The sequence below is a fragment of the Peromyscus leucopus genome, chromosome 3, assembly GCF_004664715.2.
Source record: "Peromyscus leucopus breed LL Stock chromosome 3, UCI_PerLeu_2.1, whole genome shotgun sequence".
Lineage (NCBI taxonomy): Eukaryota > Metazoa > Chordata > Mammalia > Rodentia > Cricetidae > Peromyscus > Peromyscus leucopus.
Window position 1 is genome coordinate 61339191 of NC_051065.1, and position 7846 is coordinate 61347036.

The window sequence follows — 7846 nt, forward strand, 5'->3', positions numbered from 1 at the left end:
CACTACCTTAAAAAAAATTTTATCATTAATAGCAACTTTCCATTTCTTAATTTTTAAATAATATAAATATATAGGAGGTAGATGTCAGGAAATATGTAAAATTATAATTTAAATGAAAATAATCAGCATTTTTTTAAATGTGTAAAGTTAGTCAAACTTTGTAATACAATAAAAACATAAATGTAGCTGGTGGCTGCTTGATGAAAATATTAAAAACAAAACTGTCACACATTCCAAAATCAATTATTCTAGTTACTTTATCCATGTAGCAGTGTTCATTGAAAAAGAATGAAAGGTTCAGAGGAAGTTTTTTTTGTTTGTTTATTTGTTTGTTTTTTGGAGCTGAGGATTGAACCCAGGGCCTTGCGCTTGCTAGGCAAGTGCTCTACCACTGAGCTAAATCCCCAACCCTCAGAGGAAGTATTTTTAATCAATTACAAGTAATATCAATTAATTACAAGTGATATCCTACTGGGATAATATTCTTTTTTTTTTTTCTTCTCTGTGTAGCCCTGGCTGTTCTGGAACTCACTCTGTAGACCAGGCTGGCCTTGAACTCAGAGATCCACCTGCCTCTGCCTCTCAAGTGCTGGGATTAAAGGCGTGCACCACCACCACCTGGCTTAGGACAATATTCCTTAGGGATAAGAACAATGACACAAAGACTATGAAATCCAAAGACAGTCACATCAATTGGCAAAAGCAGTACAAAATGAATTTTGGCCAACTGAGGTCAGAGGTGGCTCAGTGCCATCAGGTGTTTCTTTAAAACCCAAAGGCTTCTCCGAACCAAGGAGTGGGAGATCCTCCTTAGCGTTTGGGCAGCTTTCCCGGGGCCTGGCTTTACTGCAGGTCAGAACAGCTTCCTGCTGAAATGTACTGTCAGATCAGTGGAGAAATGATCAGACTGAAAATGTGTAGCATAAATGTGCTAAGAAACATTATTCTCAGCCCATGAGTTGATTTCTCAAATTGAGAAATAGTCTGATAAGATTAGTTTTATAACATAAAAAGTTCAAAATACTAAACAGCTGAAAATTTTAAAAAAGACAATACAGAAAAGTACATGACTATGATTTACATCCAGCTACTCCGAGTGTGCCCCTTTACTCTAACAAATCCTTTTTACAGAGAATGTGTACACTGTGACTTAAAAGACACACATCAAATGTGAGTGAATTGTTATAGTCATTTTTATAAGAAGATTATATCACTTACAAGATTTTTCATCACTATTAAAAAAAACTAGGCAGTGAAGTGTCAGTGGCATGAAAGAGCACGTGATCATAAGGGGAGAAACATTTCACTTGAGTTCCCACAAGTTCCTCCTTCCAAGCACAGATCTGGGGGCAAAGGGGACCCCAGTTCAGGGAAGTGTGGTTGAGGAGAAGCTGCTGTTTTCCATTCTGCCAGCTTCCAGGACTGGCAAATTCAGAGATGACTTTGAGATGACTGGAGAGGAAGGGATCGGTGCTGGGTCCCCTTCCGGGTGGTACACGACAGTGGACACTCTTTCTCAGAGAAGTCACTCTCATCTGAACTGGACCTAGCAAGGTTGTTGGTCACTCTAGCTGCAAAGGGCTCACAGATGCTGCACTTCCGGCCTCTGAGATATCAAACCGGCTCCAGTTTGATATTCCATAGCTTTAGCGCTTCATCCGTTACCTTCTGAATCAGGAAGTTCTGTGTTTTCTCCCTGTGAATGGATTCCGTGAGGGTGTCCAGTCCCTTGGGGTTTTCCTCTAAGTAGTCTGGCAACTTCCCAGCTCTTTCTCTACTTGAAGTTCAGCAAGAAATTTCTTCCGTGTCTTCTCTACTGAGTTTTGTTGTTGTTGTTGTCTTTTGCACATAGATGATCAAAATGTCTCTCAGCTGTGATTTTTCTCACAAGGTAAACACATAAATTTTCTAAAGCATCCTTCTTCACTCCGGTCAGGTCCTCCTCTGTTAAGGACAGTGCAGCAGCCTCCATGGCCAAGACCGGGATGGCATCCTTCTCAGGGTGAGCTTTTAAGACAAAAACCACATCCTGGGTTGACACACCTCAGTTAACAAGAACTGTTAGCCAGACAAGGAACTACAGAAGCCAAAAAACAAGGTTAGTACGTTCAGAGACTCTCCCGGAACTGTGGACTTTGATGGATTAGGCCTTGTTCTTGTTTTGACAGATGTTGCTGCCTGCTGAGATCCAAGGCCTGAATGGAACTTCCATCTTGGCACTAACTGTGCTGAGGTCTGGGGGGCCTAATAAGGTCTGGGGACTTGAAACAACACTTTAGTTTGTCTTTGGGTCCTTTTAAGGAGGAGATAGATGTTGCCTGTGTCTCCATGAAGGAATTTTCACAACCACCACCACAATTTAGAGACTCAATCCCAAGAGAAAAGTAAGCTGTAAGGACAGAAGCAAGATAGCTCCACCAGCTCTGCCCAGAAAACATCTCAGTTCAAGGCAAAATCCTCAAGCATTAGAGCTTTGGAGATGAATGTTCTGGTAGCCATACAAGTGCTGGGCACTGCTCTGATGCCCAGGGTGGGAAGAGAGAGGCACAGATGCTCTGTGCTCTGCCTTCTCCCTGTATTGACAATGGACAAGAAAATGTTATGAAGGTTCATCCCAAAACTGAATAAGATGCTTGAAAGGGTCTGAAAAGCCAGAGGGTGGTGTTGTCCCTCATGAGCAGGTGACATCTGAGCCAGGCTGACATGGGAGGCTTTCTCCTGTGGGCAAGGAGATGGCCCCATGTCTCATCAAAACCTGAGCATAATACGGGCCATCTGTTCACACAACAGGGACAGGCAGGTGGTCGGCCCCTGGAGTTGTGGCCATCACATTAAAGATGATGAGCTGAGCTGAAGCTATTGAAGGTGCTCAGTTGTCCCTCAAGATGCTCACCTGAGAATTCCAGGCCCAGAGGGCACCAAACAAGGTCTAGAACTGTAACTAATGACCAATTTCTATGCACTGACCTGCTCCAACAGCATTGGAGCTGACTAAATCCGGGTCCTTAATGGCCATCCCTGGGGTACCAAATTCCATACCCAATCATCATCAGAAGAGACTCAAGTGCAGGAAACCTCAGAGCCTTGTCCCCAGCCTCACATTCCAAGCCTGGCTCCAGAAGGAGACCCAACCACCAGCTATGAGAGTTCTATCTGATCCCGGAGACAAGCACATAGGGCCCTTTGGATGCCAATTTTTTTCCTGCTTCATTGCTACCAAATTCCAGATTGCTCACTTGGTAAGTTCCCACCTGCCTGCTCTATGGGATCCGGTGTGCTTTGTAATGGGGGCACAGAGATATGGAGAAATGCATTCTGTTAAGTGTGGCAATCCAGAGCAGGGACAGGTTCTGCACTGGCACAGAGGTGGCTCCACAAGAGGACCTGGGCATCAGTAGGAAATTGCCACAGGGTGCTCCGGGCAGAGTAGCCCAAGACAGGTTCCTAGGCATTCCAGAAATGTATTGAGCTCTTCCAGTGTCCATCCCTGTCCTGAGGACAGCAGTGTGCCTAAGGGTTAAGCCATAAGCTTAAGACTAAGACCATAAGCCAGCTCCATTCTCAAGTGCTGCCCTTAGCCCCAGGCTTTGGTTGGCAGAAGACAGAATAAAGCAGGCACAGAGGGAGCACGCATGACTGTCACTTGCTGATCGTTGTTCATGAAACAGGAGAGCTGCCCTGCCTGGCTGTGGAGGGCCAGGGGACCAGGTAAGAACCCGTGCAGAAGTGAGCTTGAGCCTGGACAGTGGGCGCTGCTGAGTCAGGAGACTCAATCAGACACATCGCTATGTCTTACTCAGTCACTGCACTGTACGTGCAGAGCTGGAAGCTGGAAGCTGCCCGGCCTCTTCACCTCCCAAAGCCAGTGCTTCAGCTCCACGCTCCAGGCTTTCTAGGCCTGGGCAGCCATGTTGCTCCCTTTCCGTGGCCATCACAGCGTCCTGCAGCTCCCTCCCTACCCTCCGGCTCTCTTGGTTTGGGAGAACTCTGAGCTCTGGAAGACTGTTCAGCTCCATAGCCCTGCCAGAGAGAAAGGGTTGCACCTCTCAAGGTTCCTGAGATTCCCAGAACTGAGTGGAAGGCCAGGGTCCAGATCCAACCCAGAGGACAGTCGCTTGAGTGTTGAGCCATGTGGGAATAAGAAGGGGTTGGCGGGAGGACACAGGAATCAGACACACCTGCCTGCTACCAGCAGTGTGACCACCAGCCAGCTAGTCACCAAGCCATCTAAGTGAGGATGGTCACTTCCCAGGAGATTCTAGGTATTACTTCTACAGAAGCAAAGCACCTGAGCCAGGCATGGTGGCGCAAGCATTTAATCCCAACATCAGGAGGCAGGTAGAGGCAGGCAGATCTTCGTGAGTTCAAGCCCAGTCTGACCTACATAGTGAGTTCCAGTCAGGGCAGAGGGCTGGGAGCACCTGGGAGTGTAAACTGGTGCAGCCACTATGGAAACTAGTGTAGAGGTTTCTCAAAAAGCTAAAACTACAACATTACCTGGTTATACCCGTCCTAGGTAGATACCCAAAGGACTCCATATCATACTACAGAGACACTCGCTCATTCATATTCATTGCTGTTTGTAGGTGGAGTTTTCCCATCCCAGGAGCCACTTCCAAACTACCACACAGAGGCTGGATATTATTTATAAAACTCTTACACTTAAATCAATCCATATTTCTTATCTACCGTGAGTCAGGTAGCTCACGGCTTGTTACCTCATTTTCTATATGCCCTGCTTGCTCAGTGGCTAGCTGGCATCTCCCTGACTCTGCCCTTTCTCTTCCCAGAGTCCTCTGTGTCTGGCTGTCCTGCCTATACTTCCTGTCTGGCTACTAGCCTGTCAGTCAGCTTTTTATTAACCAATGAAAGTAATACATATTTACAGTGTCCAGAAGGATTATTCCACAACAGCTGTTATGTTCATGATAGCTAAGAAATGGAATCACCCTAGATGTCCATCAACTGATGGATAATGAAAATGACATATGTACAATGAAATTGTTCAGCTTTAGGGAAAAAAGAAATTTTAAATTTCAGGGAAATGAATGGAACTGGAAAATATTATACTGAATGAGGGAACCCAGACCCAAAAAGACAAACTCCACGTGTACTATACCATTTAATTTGTATTTCTAACTTGGGGTGCTTGTAGAGGTCAAGAAGCTGGAAATGGGCTGCCAGAAGGGGTGAGGAGAAGGCCTTAAGGCAGGTGAAATAGTAGAACACATGCACTATAAAGGGGGGTAGAGCAATGAGGGAAACAAGACCATGGGGGTGGACATTAACTGAAATAGGGGTGCATGAAAAAGCAACATGGAGGTTGGTGGGATAGGTCAACAGGTAAGAGTGCGTTCTGCACTTCCAGAGGACCACAGTGTGGTTCTCAGCCACCAGTCGGGCAGCTCAGAACCACCTGTCAACTACAGCTCTCTGGGAACCACTGCATACACTCACATAGACACATAAAACATAAACGTGTGTTTTGGTTTTATTATTTTAAAAAAGTCATATGGAAACCTATTATTTTGGCTAAGCAGGAAAAGGTGCTTGCAGCCAGGCCTGTTCACCTGGGTTGAGCCTCTGGGATCCACCAGGCAGGAGAGAACTGACTCCTGCAAGTTATCCTCTAATCTCTATCCATACACCATGATGCATGCACACACACACATAGTAAATATAAATTTATACATAGTTTAAAAAAAAGAGTTTGAAGGGAAGTGTCCTAATGGATAGACAATGCTGCTCTCAGAAGCCATACTTTATTTTTCTTTAACATTTATTTATTTTATCGGTCAGTTCAAGTGCCTGCATGTATTTCTGTATACCACATGCATGCCTAGTGCCCACAGAAGTCAGAAGAGGTCATCAGATACCCTGCAACTGGAGTTACAGATGGTTGTAAGCAGCCTGGTGTGGGTGCTGGGAATCGAACTCGAGTCCTCTGGAAGAGCAGTCCGTGCTCTTAACCACTGAGCCATTTCTCCAATCCTGGAAGCCACGAGTTTCTAAATAAAAAGCCCAGTGCCGGGTATGGAACACCTTCTTATGAGTTTTTGGTCAGGGAGGACCTAGAAGATTCCAAAATTATGCAGGGTATTGCCATTTCTCTTGGCCGACCCCCAGAACTAGATGATAAGACCATGGTGTTAAAAACACCATACATCTTAGCCAGAAAAATCAAGTTAAAACTGATCTGGATGCTTTTGCTATACTATAAGATGCTCTGCAGGCTCCTGGGGAGAAAAGACATCAAGTCTTAACTCACTGTGAACCCTACAAGATACAACAGCAACAAACCAGGTAAGCCTGCCTACTGAAGGATCTTGGCATGAATGTGATGGGAGCAATTAACTGCTTCTTTTGTTTGGTTTTGGTTTTTCAAGTCAGGGTTCCTCTGTGTAGTCTTGGCTGTCCTGAACTCACTCTGTAGCCCAGGCTGGCCTCAAACTCACAGAGATCCACCTGCCTCTGCCTTCCGAGTGCTGGGATTAAAGGTGTGTGCCACCACCGCCCAGCTCAACTGCTTTTTTTTTTGTTTTGTTTTGTTTTGTTTTGTTTTGTTTTTCGAGAGAGGATTTCTCTGTGTAGCTTTGCGCCTTTTCCTGGAACTCACTTGGTAGCCCAGGCTGGCCTCGAACTCACAGAGATCCACCTGCCTCTGCCTCCCGAGTGCTGGGATTAAAGGCGTGCGCCACCACCGCCCCCGGCACTGCTTTTTTTATTTGACTTTAAATCTGCTCCACAGGGAGAATTCATACTTAGTGCTGTAAACCAAACCAAAAGCCCACGGCTGGGGAGGTTATAGGCCCCTACTAGTGTTGTTCTCTTAAACAGACTCAAAGTGCCTTCTAGATAGGTTTATACCATAGATTAGTGTTCCTCTCAGCCTTGAGCAGTTTCTGTTTGCAGTGGACAAAGATTAATGTAGAGACTCGTAAGTGGTCAAAGTGCTGAGGGCCCAGCCCTAACTGCAGCAGCTACGTCACCCTCTCCCAGGCTCAGAATGTTGCAGAAAGGAGGAAGAAACGAATGTAGGAGCCAGAGAGTAGAGAGGAGTGCTGAGAAATGCTGTCTTCTGGACACAGCTGGTGCCCATGAACTCACAGCAGCAACGGCTACCCGCACTAGGCCTGTTCAAGACTGTGGCTACCGACACTCCGTCACAGATGGGGGAGGGGCCTCTGAGACCCACCCCTCCCTGAGGAACAATAGACAATTAATATTCACCCAAGAAGAGGTCATCATATTTGCGAGAGATGTAGCCACCCATAAGTTTACGCTTGCTCAAGTAAATAACACAGATACTCACACAAGCAATCCTAATTAAATGCAGGGAGACACACCCCTCCAAATCAAAAACATGGAAGAAGGGGCTAAGAGAGGATAATGGAAGAGAATATGCCCAAAGTATTATATATATGTATATGTGTGTGTGTGTGTGTGTGTATAGTATGTATGTGTTATGTATGTATTACTATAAAATTGTGAGAGAATAAATTTTAATAGATAGGTAGATGGTAGGTAGATGGATAAAAGTAAAGGTGTAATGTGGCAGATAGAGAGGGACCAACTAATAAATGGAGCCACGGCAACTGCTGCCCACCACTCAGTCTTCAACTCCAGCAGGCAGTTCCTGGGAGAGACCCGACTCAGGCTGCCCTGCAGCTCTTCCATCAGACAAAACACGTGGATCAACGGGCAAGTGTCATGGTTCCCTCTCCCAGTCCCCTCCTCAGCACAGGCACTGTGTGCACACGTGCCCATGTGACTCCCCACAGGCACTGAAGTCCATCCCAGGTCCCACAGCCCAGGCAGTGTCCTCACCTAGTGGCAGACAAGTGAC

General features: G+C 45.9%; 1 pseudogene; it reads right to left on the reverse strand.

Moving 5' to 3' along the window:
• Positions 1-1260: 1260 nt before the first annotated feature.
• Positions 1261-1972, reverse strand: LOC114700130 (annotated as a pseudogene).
• Between the last annotated feature and the right edge of the window lie 5874 nt (positions 1973-7846).